Genomic DNA, 15,989 nt, shown 5'->3' on the forward strand with positions numbered 1-15,989 from the left:
GCACTTCTTCTCAGATTTATCACAATATCTTTGTACAAATAGTAGTAGTTAGATATTTATTTTAAAATTGTGTTTCTAAAATAATCCAAATAGTACTAAGCCTACAAATTTCTACTATTTGAAGAGTTTATAAAAGACAAAATAATTTATTATCCCTCAACGAATAACTTTTACCTTTCATATTTGCCTGTGTCGTCACAGGGTACTTTTCCTTAAAATAATATATCATGGAGTAGCAGATCCACACCTATTTATTTCGCACTACTAAAATTTAAAGAATAGTTTCTTGTAAAATTGTCACAGTATAAAATTATGTCAAAATATTATTTATATACTGCACGATAACTAATGAAGTGAAATCTTTAGTTTATGAAAAAAGTGGTAGCAGTTTAAAAATAATTAATAACAACATGATAGTGAGTTTATTAACACGAATATTTTCTATACTTCGATAAATTATTTTAAAGAATAAGATAATGCACTTTAACATTGTTTAAAGGAGATTGTAACAAGTAATATATAGTGTAATTAACATTGATCCAAATAGATACCAGTGTAAAATTATATATTAAGTACCACAGGACTAAAGTGCATGCATGTGTAGTAAAAACGCACTTCGTGGCTGACCCATCCAAGTCCTTGTCTATAAAATATTGACATATATATTAACAGACACAGTATTATTGACCTTATTTTCTTCCCTTGACATGGGAAGATTAACTGTAAACGCAGCTGGACCTGAGGCTTCATCTTGCTTATTTCAACCTACTTGGGATCCTCCACTTGAATCTTCTTTGCTGCTTTATTAGACAGTGAATAGGGTAAGTGGTTTCCGCCTAAGGTGACCTTTAATGGTCGTGTTGTCGTTCACCATTTTTATTTTCCTTTAGTGGATTACCTCTAGTATGGGGAGAACTAACGTTTTGACCAAGATCCCCATGTATTGCCTACGGTTCTGGAACTCTGAGGTTTTCGAACGCCTTCCTGTATCTGTATCACTATCTCTTTGTCTTGCCTAGCACTATTTATGAGATTTCCTGCGAGTACCCGAAATATGGAAGCTTCTTTTGGAGCTTGTGAAGACCTTCTACGAGTACCTACCTATAGATTTGGGAAGTTTCTAGGACTTATTTTATCACTTGATATCTTCACTACAGGATTAGACAATGCCTGTGTGGATGGAGCTATAGAACTGAATTATTAAAAATTTGAATTTATTGGAAAAACAAGTGATATGCAATAAATAAATTGACTTATAAAGAGCTTTGTACTGGGTGTTTCAGAATTAAGTCGATAAACTTTGGAAACGTGTTCCTCTGGTCAAAATAAATAAAAAAATGTATATAATGAAGTCACGGTCCGTAAAAAAGACGGTCGAGTAATAGACAGAAATTATGGGCGTGGCTTATCTCATACTACGTCACAAGATGTCTAACCATTAGAATTCATGTTTGTTTACATGCGACTTAAGTAGTAATTTTGCATTTTTCCAAGTATTTAAGTAAATCTTTCCTAGTTGTTTGGGTATTTTGCAGTAATTAGTTAGTTATTGATAATAGTTTTTAATAAGTTGATGATGTAGTGTTTAATATAAACTATTAATTTACCACGTAAAAATGCCAGGAGTGAGGTGTAGTGTTGTAATTTGCAATAATAATTATTATAGTGCTAAATAAGACAATTTAAAAAACTTTATTTAATGTGTTGCCTAAGGATAAAAGGCTGTGGAACGGTGCAAAAGACGCGATTTGTTTAATCATATAACTGGACAATACTGGACATATTTGTAGTACACATTTTAAAGACTCAAACTTTGAATGCAATCTTCAAGCAGAGCTATTAAATTTATCATCAAGAAAAAGACTATGTTAAATATGTTAAATTTCTAGTTTAATTGATTGTATTCACTTCAAAAGGACTAATTTATTGTTATTGTTGTATTACAAATTGATGTGATTGTTAGAAAAGCAATTGAAAATTATAAGTATCTATCGAAATGTGATTTTAATATTTTTGTAAACGACAATTTTTCTTAAAATTAAATGTTATGTCAAAAGTTCTGTGCGAATAACTTTTCCTCGTCTTCCTTTCCTTTTATTCCTCCATTTAACTCCGAACACCGAAAAAAATTCTTTCAAGACTAAAAACTACTGTATAGTTTACTTGTAAAAACTTAGGATTTTTTTAATTCGGAACATCAACTGTAAAAGGATAAATATGATAACTAATTGGTACGTACAAAAATAATTATGTTGCAGTGTATTATAAAGTACTTTGGTAAGTTATTTGAAATTTGACTAAAGACAAAAGCAGATACAATAAGATCATATAAATTGTACCTACACAGTTTTTATTTTGGAGCCAAGTGAATATTAAGATAGATCTAAATTGTTTATATATTCACTTCCCCTCTTCATTTTTATTAGAGTTTATGGATATTAATAGATATATGTAATAAAATTAACACAAATTTTAGGTAAAAAGACTTTAGATAGATCGAAACCGAATCATACACTACATACTTTCTTGCATCTAATGAGCTATGAATAAAATTAAAGAGAGCGATAGATCCACTTGTGTCGATCTTCCCTGTAAAAAACCATGTTGATGTTATGTTATTACATTATACTTCGCTACAAATGAGACAATTTTTTTATAAATACATTTTTCAATAATTTTGCATATTACAGTTTGAACAGTTATAGGTCTGTAATTATCAACACATGTGGTGCTATACTCTTAATCAACCTTATCGAGAGGCAGTCGACATACACTGAATTAACATTTCTCAAAGCGTTGATAGCAGTATTATAAACGTACATTGTAGTATTATTATTAAAGTTTATCCTGGACAATAATTGTCTCTTGGTGTTTTCTCGTATTTGCTTCCGCTTTATGGCATATTCAGTTTATTTAGGTTCTCTCATAAACTTGTTAATAGTTATTGGTTTTAGTTAAGGAAATATAAGTAGGCTGATTTAAATCCAATGGATTATTTTATACGGTGCAGTTAAACAAAAATTGCCAGTCGATACCTTCGAAAATGTAAGAGAAAGAATAGTCCTGGCATTTCAAGAATGAACTCCACTTCAGTGACGGTCGGCCACCAGTTTCGTAATTAGGAGAAGTCTAGTTTGCTTACAAACCCGATGCAATCATTTTGGACAAAGCACTTTCTAAAGAATTTATTATCATTTTGATAGTTATTACTTTTTCATGTTCCATTTTTAGTTATAATTTCTTGTGTTTTAACTACTTTCATTTCATGCACATTAATAAACCATCATTGCTGTTAAATGTATTATTTAATTTTATCAACAAAGTAACAGATTTAGCCATTTCGCGTGAAAAAAGTTTATGGTTAAAGTTACTGAAACCTTCGCATATCATTACCTAATACTGATATCTGAATATACCACAAAAGTATTTGAAAACTGTTCAAGTATTAAACGCTTTAAATTGAATATGCTTTACATTAATATACAAACTCTGAAAAACAAGATAAGTGAATCTGAATTTTTTCTACAAAACTATAATTTTGGTTTTCTATTTATTAACCAACATTGGTGTAAATATGACGAAATTGATTTTTTATGTATTTGTAATTACATATGGAGGGCTCAAAAACCAATTAGTGTAAGCCAGTGAATATAGAAAATGAGAACATTGGCTATTTGTAAAACTTGTAATAAAATAAGGAGATTCCCGTAAAGATATTAATAAATTATTTTTATTGAAATATAGGTAACATTTCATACATTCATACATTTCATACATATATTTCAAGCTTTAAGAAGAAACCTTCAATAGGTAACTCAATTTCCAGAGAAGTGACTTACACTGATTGGCTTCTGAGCCTTCCATATAATCTTATTTCTAGATTTTGCAGGTGCGATCATATACATTATGGGGTAGCGATATATGCTTTAAAAATGATGAATAATTATGTCTTGATGATGTAAATGATCTATCGATAGAATTTCATTGTGAAATGGTGGCTGCTGGATATCAAAATATTAGACTTATGACAGTTTACAGATCTGTAGATGGGAACTTTGATACATTGCTGGATAGACTTAATGCGGCTTAAAATTTACCAATAAGAAATAATAAATTTGTTTTTGTTACCGGTGATTTTAACGTTCATTTTTATGAAAAAAATGATGAATATGCTACTACTAATTAACATGTTTCATTCATTTGGCCCATTTCATAGATTTAAAGACCTCTAGAAAAAATAGCTGTTTTGTTAATGCAGTTGATGAATATTTTACTGTAAAAAGTAAAGTAATAGACAGCTTCTAAAACACTCGTTTATCTTGGTTTGATGACAATCTGAAGCAAATGCGCAAATTTTCTTCATGATTTTTATAAAAACAATCCCACTAAAGTAAATAGGACCATCTACAGGGTAGGAAAGTACCGTTGATCTATCTGAAGTTACGTGAGAGCGATAAAGTAAGCCATAGAAATCCATGCGATAGAGAAGGATGGCTATAATGAAGGCCTCTCATAGTCACCGCCCGTTTCACCCTTCCACAAATAAGATCCACTTCTTATTTGTGGAAGGGCGAAATGGGCGTTGACTATTAGACGCCTTCATTCTAGCCATCCTTGTCTATCACATGGATTTCTATGGCTTACTTTATCGCTCTCACGTAACTTCTGATAGACCATCAGTACTTTCCTACACTGTATAGTAACTACCGTTATCTATAACGCAAGAAAATATCAGAATCTAAGGTAAAGTTTAATAATAATTTTGTGAGGAATCATGATAATCCGCAAAAAGCAATGTGGAACATTATAAATGGTTTTAAAATTGAACCTAGCCCTACTTTTTCTACTGTTACAGCCGAAGAATTTAACAACTTCTTTGTCGATATATTTCATTAATTTACGTACTTGTAATCTGCAATTCACAGATTACCTACATAGTAGTGATGGAGAAAATAAATTTCAATTTATGGAGGTAACACCCTGGGAAGTAGCCAATGTCATTATGACTTTAAAAAATAAAAAATGTGAAGATATTTATAACCTAAATACACAAATAGTGAAAAGTATCATTAATTTAATACTAATCCCAATTACCAACTTAATTAACCTTAGTACCAAGTCGAGTATTTCTCGTACATTAATAAAGGTTTTGAAAATGGTGAATATATAGCTACACCAGTTCTTAGACTTGACAAAAGCATTTAATTGTGTATCTCATAATATTCTTGTTAGAAAGCTACAATTTTAAGGGTTTACCGAGAACAGTATACAGATGTTGAGTTCTTACTTGACAGATAGACAGCAATTAATGAATTACAGTAATGTAAAATCCGATCTGAAAACTATTAAACACAGAGTACCCCAGGGATCATTACTGGGGCCCAAACTATTTTTAGCCTATATTAATGACTTGTTGGAAAATAATGTTCTGGGAATTTTGTTTGCTGAAGACACATGTCTGTCAGTAAGAAGTAAAATAGGTACCTACTCTTAGATTTAATTAATACAATCCCTTAGACTCAGTTAACTGTTAATGAATAGTTTACCGTTAATAACCTTTGCTTAAATATATCTAAGTCCGAGACCATGATATTTTCATTGCGAGAGATTGAGTGCGAGGCTAACGCCGAGGCTGTTAAATTCTTGGAAATTTATCTGGCTTCTAGATTGATTTGGGAACATCATACTAATTATATTTGCAAAAAAATGTCGAAGAACATGTACTTACTTCATAGCCTTGCAAGAAGGATCTCAGTGAACATTCTAGTGGCAGCATATTATGGTTGTATTCATTCGTATGCACTTACTGTGTGGGATCATGCTACTTCTACTATGGATGTGCTCACGCAGCACAGAAAAGCACTTAGGATTATCTCAGGTCTTAGTTATAGAGATGACTGCAAAAATAAATTTAATAAATTAAATATTCTAACAGTTCAATCAATGTACATACTGCAATGTTTGCTATACATAAACGTAACTTAAATATTTTTTAGACTAGAAGTGAAGTTCACACTCATAATGTTAGATCTAAGGATATCCTTTCCGTAAATTTTTTGAGATTGAGTAAAACTAGAACTGGTTACATTGGTGTACATCTTTTTAATGTTATCCCATTGAATGTGAATCTGAATTACAAAATGACAAAATATCTTTTACAAAATGCCTTTTATAACATTGAACAGTTTTTAACAAGTAATTTTAACTATATTTAATTTTTTGTCCTTTTTTAATTGCCTTACTTTTATATTACTTTTGTATTTTAATTTATATAATTTTATCTCATTCTAAACCATTTATTTATATTATTGTACGGTCCCTATATAATATTGTTACTTTAATATTTTACTTTTGTCTGTATACTATTATGTTCTCTTATATACTCTTAAGGCGGGTATCCATTTGTGTCAAATGCCCCGTAACGTAACACCGAACATGTTACGTTACAGCTAGTGGAGATGGAAAATTGTTGCATCATGGTACGTGTAACAAATTTGACACGCGTAACTAATCCGGGACGAACCATCAGTTGTCGGTTTTTAGTCGTCGCATCAAAGGGATGCAACAGTACTTTCTGCCATATGTTGAAACGGGGTTACCCTTATGGTCGTAACGTTGCCTGTTGCACATGTGATTTTGTCTTATTTTTTGTTTCGTCAGTTTTTTGTATGGTCTAGGGTCAGTCTGTTTTCTGCAGTGACTAGGAAGAGTGTGTTTTTCTGTGTTTGTGCCATGAAGTGGAGTAAAGAAAAAAATTCCGAAGATTTCCGTTTCTTATTCTTCAAAATTGTATGATGAATAAAATATATGTCGCTGCTGCTAACTGCAGTTGCAGTGACGAATCCATTATTGCAGTCAGGTTCATACTGCGTGTTTATGTTCCTGTGTCGTCTCGTAAACCTTATTTTGTTACGTTACGGAATGAATGATACGACCAAAACCACACATACTTTCGCAGCGAACCGTGTCACATTTTGCAACAGGCCGTAACATGTTCATTGTTACGTTACAGAGCATTGCCACAAGTGGATACCCGCATTTACATGTTTTCAATAATTATTTTATATTAATATGATGTACTTAGTGGAATAATTTCCTGATTTTGATGTGTATAAACACTTTGTGTAATAACACTAATAGTTATAAATAAATACAAATTCTGGATTACCCATATTAACTATGCATATTTATCAATAACAAAATGATAGTAGTAAATCCAGTATTCAAAGTAAATGCAAGATGTTAATTGTCAGATCAATAGTAGAAAATAAAGAAACATATTTGAAACTATAGTAAGAATGAAAACAATTAAACTGAGAGACAAATTCTAACAAAAATCTAGTTACTTCTGGTCATGCCCGTATTATTCATTCAATTAGATTTTGAACATTGTTAACGTACAATTCGTATACACTGATTTTAATTTAAAATAATCCTTGTAGTTTAAATACTGTGAACACGCGTCCAACGTTACAAATTCACATCAACCAATCCATATCTGATAATAATGAATGTCTATCTAAATCTACGAGGTGGGCAGCAACGTAATTAGAATATTTCCGTAACTAAGTTTATGAGGTGAACTTAAATAATCTGAATTTGCCGTGAAACAGTAGCAAATAGTGGAAGACACATTGTTTGTCCAAGGTACATTAAAAAATCATACCAGTTCTCATTTTTTACAGATTCCGATGCTAGTTACTGAACTGCAAGCTACCAGAGTCGACGTTCGATCTCATTCCTTGATGTGTCCGCAGATGTCCTGTAACGATATTCGCCTTAGGTTTGATCCTCTTTGGATTTTGCCCATTTTTAGATTGTAGTCGCCTGGAACTGGTGGTCACCTTGCAGTCTGACATGGTAGTGTGTTTTTGTGTCGTGGTTTCCCAGTTCTAATTTCGTACTTTTCGGAGAAGTTTTTATTTTTCCAAATCCGAAACTGATTTTTTTAACTTTGCAGCACGTTATCGGCAACTACTCTGCCGACAGCATCGCCCTTCAATGGTATCGTCTGCTGCGTCTTCCGTGTTTGGGGGCGACTGTGAACTTCGTAGAGAACTTTGGAGATATATTCTGTGCAAAACCGTACTTATCTTATCAACTTCGACGTCAGCTGTTACATGAGTGTTGTATAATAATGAAAAGGTAATATTAACGGTCGGTGGAAGGGAGCACAAAAAAACAAACGCTTAGGTAGGGAATTCTGGAAGGAAGCCTAAATAGTCGAAGATAGGCAGTTGAAGTGAGAACAGCACGGAGTGAAAAGTAAAACGATCAGTGTAGTGTGAAAAATATAGAAGTAGTGAAAAATTAAGTGTTTAACCGGTATTAGTTAGCAGGTAATATTCTTTAAGTACTTTGTTGTTAATTGTTCTATGTAATCTTATGATTGTGATGGTTATAGATGTTTCATGATAATAATTCTTTGTATGTTTAGCTTCCATTGCTTTATGCTCAAGGGCATATATTTTTCTAAGGTAAAATTGTTATAATTATTATTAACGATTGCTCATTATTTATTTCATGTTAAAATATATATACTGTGTGAGCGCCCCGACTTTAAATAACGACTTCTTTGTTTCACATCTAACTTGTTTTTGTCATGATTACGTTATACAAAAAACATAGATGTTTCATAATAATAATTCTGTATATGTTTGGCCTTCATTGTCTTACGCTCAGGGGCGTATATTTTTCTAATATAAAATTGTTACAATTATTATTAAAGATTGCTCATTATTTATTACATGTTAAAATATGTATATTGTCGTGACTGCCCAGATATTGCATTAACGACTTCTTTGTTTCACATTTAACTTGTTTTATCATGATTAGGTTGTTCTTTGATTTCTTGTGCTCACTTTATGTCTATACGAGCCTTGTTGAGTTTAACCAACATTTTCGCCCGTGCGGAACGAATCTGGATTAAGCTCGATTGCCTCCCGTATGGGACTCCAGTGTTATGAAGGATCTTCCGAAATCTCATCTATAGCTGGATTGCCTCCCGTATGGGACTCCAGTACCTTCCGGCTCTGCCGGCTAACTAACACCAAACCTCTTCAGTTTTACTTGGAAGTGTGTATGACTAATATGAGGTAAAAGATGACATTTAGTAACACATTAAATGACACAGGTCTTATTTATCATTAGCAAAGGATCTTAATTTGTACCTTTGGTTGGCGGTTGTTTTGTATTTGTATTTGGGTGGTAAGAGCAACGATCGTGGGTTTCTCTGCCATGCTCTTTCCCCGCAGGAGCTCTAGGTGAGCCTGGCATTTTATGTTAAATGGTTGTTAATGTTTTTGTTGTTCTTTCTATTTGTCACATGTTTGATTTGAAGACTGTTGTATGTAAATAATAAAGTTAGGTGTATTTACTCTGCTTTTGTTTTATAAAATTAAACCAAACATCCCCTCAAAAAAAGCCAGCGCTTTCCGGTCAATTAAAAAAATATATGTATACAACGTAGGTATTCCTTATGACGATCACATATCTCTGGCCACAACTACGTTTACGTTTATTTTTTATCGAACCTGGGGTTGTTATACTACAATTCGAAAATATTATTTTTCGGCGTCGCACGTTCTGCTTCTCGTGGAAAAAAGTTTGGATCTCCTCGAACATGTGTTCCTACTTTGGCAGGGATTCGCCCTGCATAGAGTGATTCAAGTCGGTTTCGTGATTTCTGTTAGAAAGTTTAATAAAAATTTGTAATCCGCTCGAAACTTGAATATGACAGTCTGGTGCAAGACGAGGATGTATTTAATTCAATGGGTGTCTTGAGTTAGCACTGTGGCGCGAAGCGCGGTATTATGTGCTATAAACAACTTGGAGCGTCTGAAAAATTAGTTCTTAGCAAAGGATTAAATTATACTCTAACACAAAAAAATGTTCCTAAATTTGACATAATAACACCAATAAATAGACCACACAAAAATTGCCATTAAACATAACAAATGAATACAGAATTAGATCAAAAATTGAACTCGAGAAAAAATATATAATTAGAAATAATTTTTCATTAAAAGAAAAGAAATCTATATATTCATTAAAAATGGAAAATAATATTAAAATTTTGCCAGTTGATAAAGATAATGCTTATTTTAAACAAAACAACTTACGGTCCAAATATATCTAATTTAATTAATGTAGGAAATTATACAAAATTAAATAAAGACATATAATGAGAGAAACATTTTAAATCCACATTGTAGTAAACCACGACACTTTTATAATTTACAAAAAAAATTCATAAACTTGATATTCCTTTAGACCAATAGTTAGTTCCATTAATTCGCCTTAATATTGAAAAATTGACAAAATATTTATTGGAAATTATTAAACCTTTATTTGGACATTCTTACTCATTAAAAATAGTATTTTGGAAGAACTTTCTTTAAATAATTTTAATAGTCANATATTCCTTTAGACCAATAGTTAGTTCCATTAATTCGCCTTAATATTGAAAAATTGACAAAATATTTATTGGAAATTATTAAACCTTTATTTGGACATTCTTACTCATTAAAAATAGTATTTTGGAAGAACTTTCTTTAAATAATTTTAATAGTCATTTAATAATACGTAAGCTTTGATGTGATTAGTTATTCACTAATGTACCAGTAAATAAAACATTGATTATTTTCAAAAATAAATTAGAAAATAATAGCAATTTGGCAAGTAGAACGAACATAAGTATAGGATGTATAATGGAATTATTAAGTTTATGTATAAAAACTACATATTTTCTATTAAATAATAAATTTTATCAACAAGAGTTCGGGATGGCAATGGAGTCTTCATTATCACCAATTTTAAGTAATATATTTATGGATTTCTTTAAAGAAAACTATGTTAACAATTTAAATAAAAAGCCCTCTGTTTGGTGGAGATATGTATACGATATTTTTGCAATCTGGCCTTTTATCATTGAAGAATTAAATATATTTCTAGATAATATTAATAACAAGGAACCAACAATTAAATTTACTTTAGAAATAGAAAGCAATAATTCATTAACCTTTTTAGATATTTTAATTTAAAATAATGGCAATTATTTAGAAACAAGTGTTTATAGAAAACCAACTCACAGTAACATATACATAAATTTTAATTCAAATCATCATACTGATGGTGTAGTTAAATATTTGTATGATAGAACCAAATTAGTTTCCTCAAAAAAAGAAATGTTTAATAATGAGTTAAAACTCATAAGGAATGTACTAATAAATAATCAATACCCTAAGAATTTTGTTATAACAGTCTTTAGAGATATTGAAAATAAGACAAGTTTTATTAGACAACAAAAAGGAATTACATTAGAACAGTTTTTCAGACAACTAATAATTTACGAAGTTTATTATCAAAGTCACGCCCAAATAATGTTTTTCAAAATTAAAAAAATTGTATTTATAGCACTCCTTGTGAATGCAATAAACATTATGTTGGAGAGACTTCTCGACCTGTGAATATTAGAATAAATGAACACAAAAATTACATTAAAAACCAGAATTTGAAAAAGGAAGATAATACCGTTAAAAGAAAATTAAAAGAAACCACGATTATTTTGTTGAATGGTGATAGATGTGTATCAAATTATTCTGAGAACTTGGATCCTTGCTGGCTACAGATTCTAATAGTCCAAGCATTCTGTCACGGATTAACATTAAATTTGCAGAAATTATTACCCGGAGAAAAAAATATGACTATATAGAAAATATAGACGACGAACAAGAAAATGAATCAAAAGACAATCCGATAAAGAAAAGAAGAATTTCATTCGATAAATAATTTTATCTATATAAGATACTTGTTTGTTTGTTCCTGTGGAAGGAAAAATATCATCCCTACAAAATTCAACTTGTGCAGGAACTCAATGAAGACNAATAATTTTATAGATATTTTATACATAGTTGTATAATTATTAAATATTTTTGTAAATAAATTAAATTCTTTAAACTTATTTTACACCAAAATTAATTAATTATTGAAATGATGAAGTAATTGTTAAAAAGCCAGCAACAAGTACAACGTCAGTGTGATTAGTGAAGCAAAAAAATTAAGGTATTACACGAAAAATACTGTAATATTATTAATTATTAAAATGACGATAAATGCAAAAAAATGTAAATTAAATAAAAACTAAACATTTACGGGACTATTTTGCTTCAAAGGCGAAAATGACTGTATTATTCGTGTTTAGCTACCCCAGATTAAGTATAAAAGAATTTTTGTACGTGGTCCAGAAGCCGAGGTATCAAATCATGACTGCACGTCATCAGTTTTCCGAACGAGCGTGCGCCGCTTCCCCCTACTTCTCCGTCCGCTCCAGCTGACGCACTCAGCGCTTGTACGCTTCAGTTTATTACTCAATTACTAATACTAAAAATCAAGTAAACATATCCTGCTATTTTTTTTTTTATATAAGTNCCGCTCCAGCTGACGCACTCAGCGCTTGTACGCTTCAGTTTATTACTCAATTACTAATACTAAAAATCAAGTAAACATATCCTGCTATTTTTTTTTAATATATAAGTATTCAATATAACCTCCATCAAGCGCATCGCTGTAAAATGTTAACTGCGTCCTCTAAATTTTTTTTAAATAAAAAAATTATCTCGGCTCCAGAAGGTCGTAGAAAAACATTTTTTTTTAATTTGTGAAAAAATGCCAGCAGTTTCTTTCTTTAAAAGTCATTTTCATAAAATAAAAATTGAAATTGTTATTTGAAAAAAACATACCCAAAAAAGTACAACTTTTGATCCTTAAAATTAATAAAATCGTCAACAGCAAACCGTTAAAAATAACGATTTGAAACAAGAGTACCTTTTTAACGTAAAACAGTTCGGCAAAACGGAATTTGCTGTCCAATTTGTTAAAAAGTCAAAGCTGAAAAAGTTACACACGCAAAGTACCAAGGGCCCCCCCGTACCCACCCCAATGGACCTTGTGGAAATAAATGGATTAGTCCATCAAATTGCTCATCAAAATTTAGCTGTGTATACCAAATTTCATTCATTTATCACAACGCGATTGAGAGATATTGTAAAAAAATTATTTCCATTCCTCCCTCTTCAATGGGTCCCTGTGCCCTTAGGAAGCATTTCCGGACCCATGTTCATATGAACTTTTTTACTTAGTTTTGATCATAGAATCGGCCTGTTCAGGGTTGGCAGCTAATTATGAGACACCCTGTATGCAGGGTGTCCCTGAAAAGGGTGGACAACGCTTGACCACAGGTTCTTTGGATGAAAATAAGACTATTTAGCCTACCTTACCTATATACAAAAGTGCACGCCTACTGAGATATAGCCTTCTAAATATAGAATAGATAACCTATTTTTTTCAAATAATTTGAAAACAATTTTTCTTAGAAACTTCAAATTTGGTACACTTATTTTTTATATAAGGACAATGTAAATATAGCATTTGGAGAGAATACATATACAGGATGTTCTATTTCTAGTGCCTGTGCGCCACTGGATATCCCGTAACTTTTTTGTGCGTATGCCAATGACGATAGAATTTATATTTTTAAAAATAAGCACTATTTTAGAAGATTTTTTTGCTCTTACAAAATTTCGATATCGTTTATGGACTTCTAGTAAAATTCATTAAATATAGGCAAAAATTCCGATTTATAAAAAATAATTTATAACTGCAGCCTCAAAGCAGGGAATAATACAAAACGTCACATTAAAAAAATAACTACCCATTTTTGGTATTAGTATTATCAATCAATAAAATAAAAATCAACACTAATATTTTAAATAAACAATATCAACTAATAATGTAAGAAAGTCAACATTAACATTTTAAATAAACTGATATTTGTAATCACATTATAATAATATTACAGTAAATGCTCAAAGTTACTTTCTTGTTCTTAAATGCAAACATTAGTTCTGCGAAAATTAGAAATTATCCAATAATTGTGCATTACCTCTCATAACACTAATTTCATGTTGTATTCTTTCCCATATTCGTTTTCTGTATTTACTGAAAAGTTATTTTAAACTGTGGTCCTCAACGCTCCCCAAATGAAATAATTACATTGGTTTAGGTCCGGGGATCGAGGTGACCATTTTAAAGGGGCATTATTTCCTCTACCTATCCACCTGTTAGACCTTTAATAACCTGTAATACCTACCTGTACCCTGTAATACCTGTAACCTGTAATAACTGGTATTTTAATACTCTATTAAAGGAACTTTTTGAAAGCTGCTAAATGTCTTTTATTTACTTGAGGAATTTCTTCGACCCTTTCCAAAATTTGATCCTCCAGCTGAATAATTCCTGCCGTACATTATCCACGATTTAATATTACAAATAAAAAACGTCCTGTTTCCCTAAGGCGTCTCTCCACATTAGCAAATGTTTTGTGATTTGGAGTTCTTCGATTAGGAAATCTTTTAGCATATGTTCGAACTGTAGCACAACAATTTCCTTCACACTAACCCAAAACTACTAACATATCAGTTTGTTCAGCAAAAGTATAAATTGCAATAAAAAACAAAGTAAGCTAAAATTAAATCACAGCTAGCTTGACACAGAACCTTTTAATTATTGTTATGAATTTGTTTCTCTGTTATATGGCACCTCGTACTAGAATGTTCTATTTATCTTAAACTGATTTTATATTATTTAATGTGTAAAAAATGCCAATTTTACTCGAAATCCATAAACGATATCAAAATTTTGTAAGAGGCAAAAAATCTTCTAAAATAGTGCTTATTTTTAAAAATATAAATTCTGTCGTCATTGGCGTACATACAAAAAAGTTACGGGATAGCCAGTGGCGCACAGGCACTAGAAAGAGAACATCCTGTATATGTATTCTCACCAAATTCTATATTTTCATTGCCCTTATATAAAAAATATGTGTACCAAATTTGAAGTTTCTAAGAAAAACAGTTTTCAAATTATTTGAAAAAAACTAGGTTATCTGTTCTATATTTAGAAGGCTATATCTCAGTAGACGTGAACTTTTGTTAGGCTAAATAGTCTTGTTTTCAAACCTGTGGTCAAGCGTTGTCCATCCTTTTCAGGGACACCCTGTATATAGAAAGAGACAAAATTTAAACTTTCAAAGCTATTAAAACAAAGTCAAAAAATGTTCAGAAGACGAAAACAGTGAATTTTCGAAAGGTTAACGACCTTTTTAATGTGCGCAATATTTTCATAAAAATAACCCTTGACTGATCAATTTGGTGCAAGGGTTTATTTAAATATTTTATTTTTAAATATTCTCACCCAAAAAATAAAGAAAAAAACGAATACTATGCTAGAAATAAATAATTTCAGACAATATCCAAATAGCTTAGAATAACCGCTACAAAGCTCTTATATTTAGCACTTTCTTTTATCTCACCAAAAATGACAGATGTAGATGAGTGCAAAATATAGAAATTCATAATGTGCACGAAACATTCCGACAGCTCTATTTTTGTTTGTCAAATAAATGTATACACTGGGAATTTACCTTTCTTTTTATAGGTTCGAAAACGTAACGTTGTTACGTTTTATGTAACAAATGCATTGTCTATGAATTAAGATTATATATTTTAATGGGTATGTCATACGGTATTAAAGAGAAACTAGAAATGGACACATCTAGTCCGGGTATTATTTTAGTGTACACTAAATTAATCCTAACAAAATTAAGTAATCTTATAAAAAACATGTTGTAACTCGTTCTTTTGCTCGTTAATAATGGTAAAGTATTAACGAATTTGAATTGAAATTATTGTTATCTACAGACGAGGTATTAACGTGGCTCCCACCACACTAAATTGTAGACATTATTTTAACAAAACCTATTGTAGCAACTAATACAAATTTAAATAGTACCAATGAGGTGCAATAACATACTGAAACTGAATGGAATTTTGTATTTGGATGAGAACAATATTTTCATAACATTAACTTTTATATAAAATATTATTTTTATCACTTTATCTTTCACGTTTACTTACTTATGAAGGTCTAGA

This window comes from Anoplophora glabripennis, unplaced genomic scaffold, assembly GCF_000390285.2.
Source record: "Anoplophora glabripennis isolate ALB-LARVAE unplaced genomic scaffold, Agla_2.0 scaffold681, whole genome shotgun sequence".
NCBI classification, from domain to species: Eukaryota; Metazoa; Arthropoda; class Insecta; order Coleoptera; family Cerambycidae; genus Anoplophora; species Anoplophora glabripennis.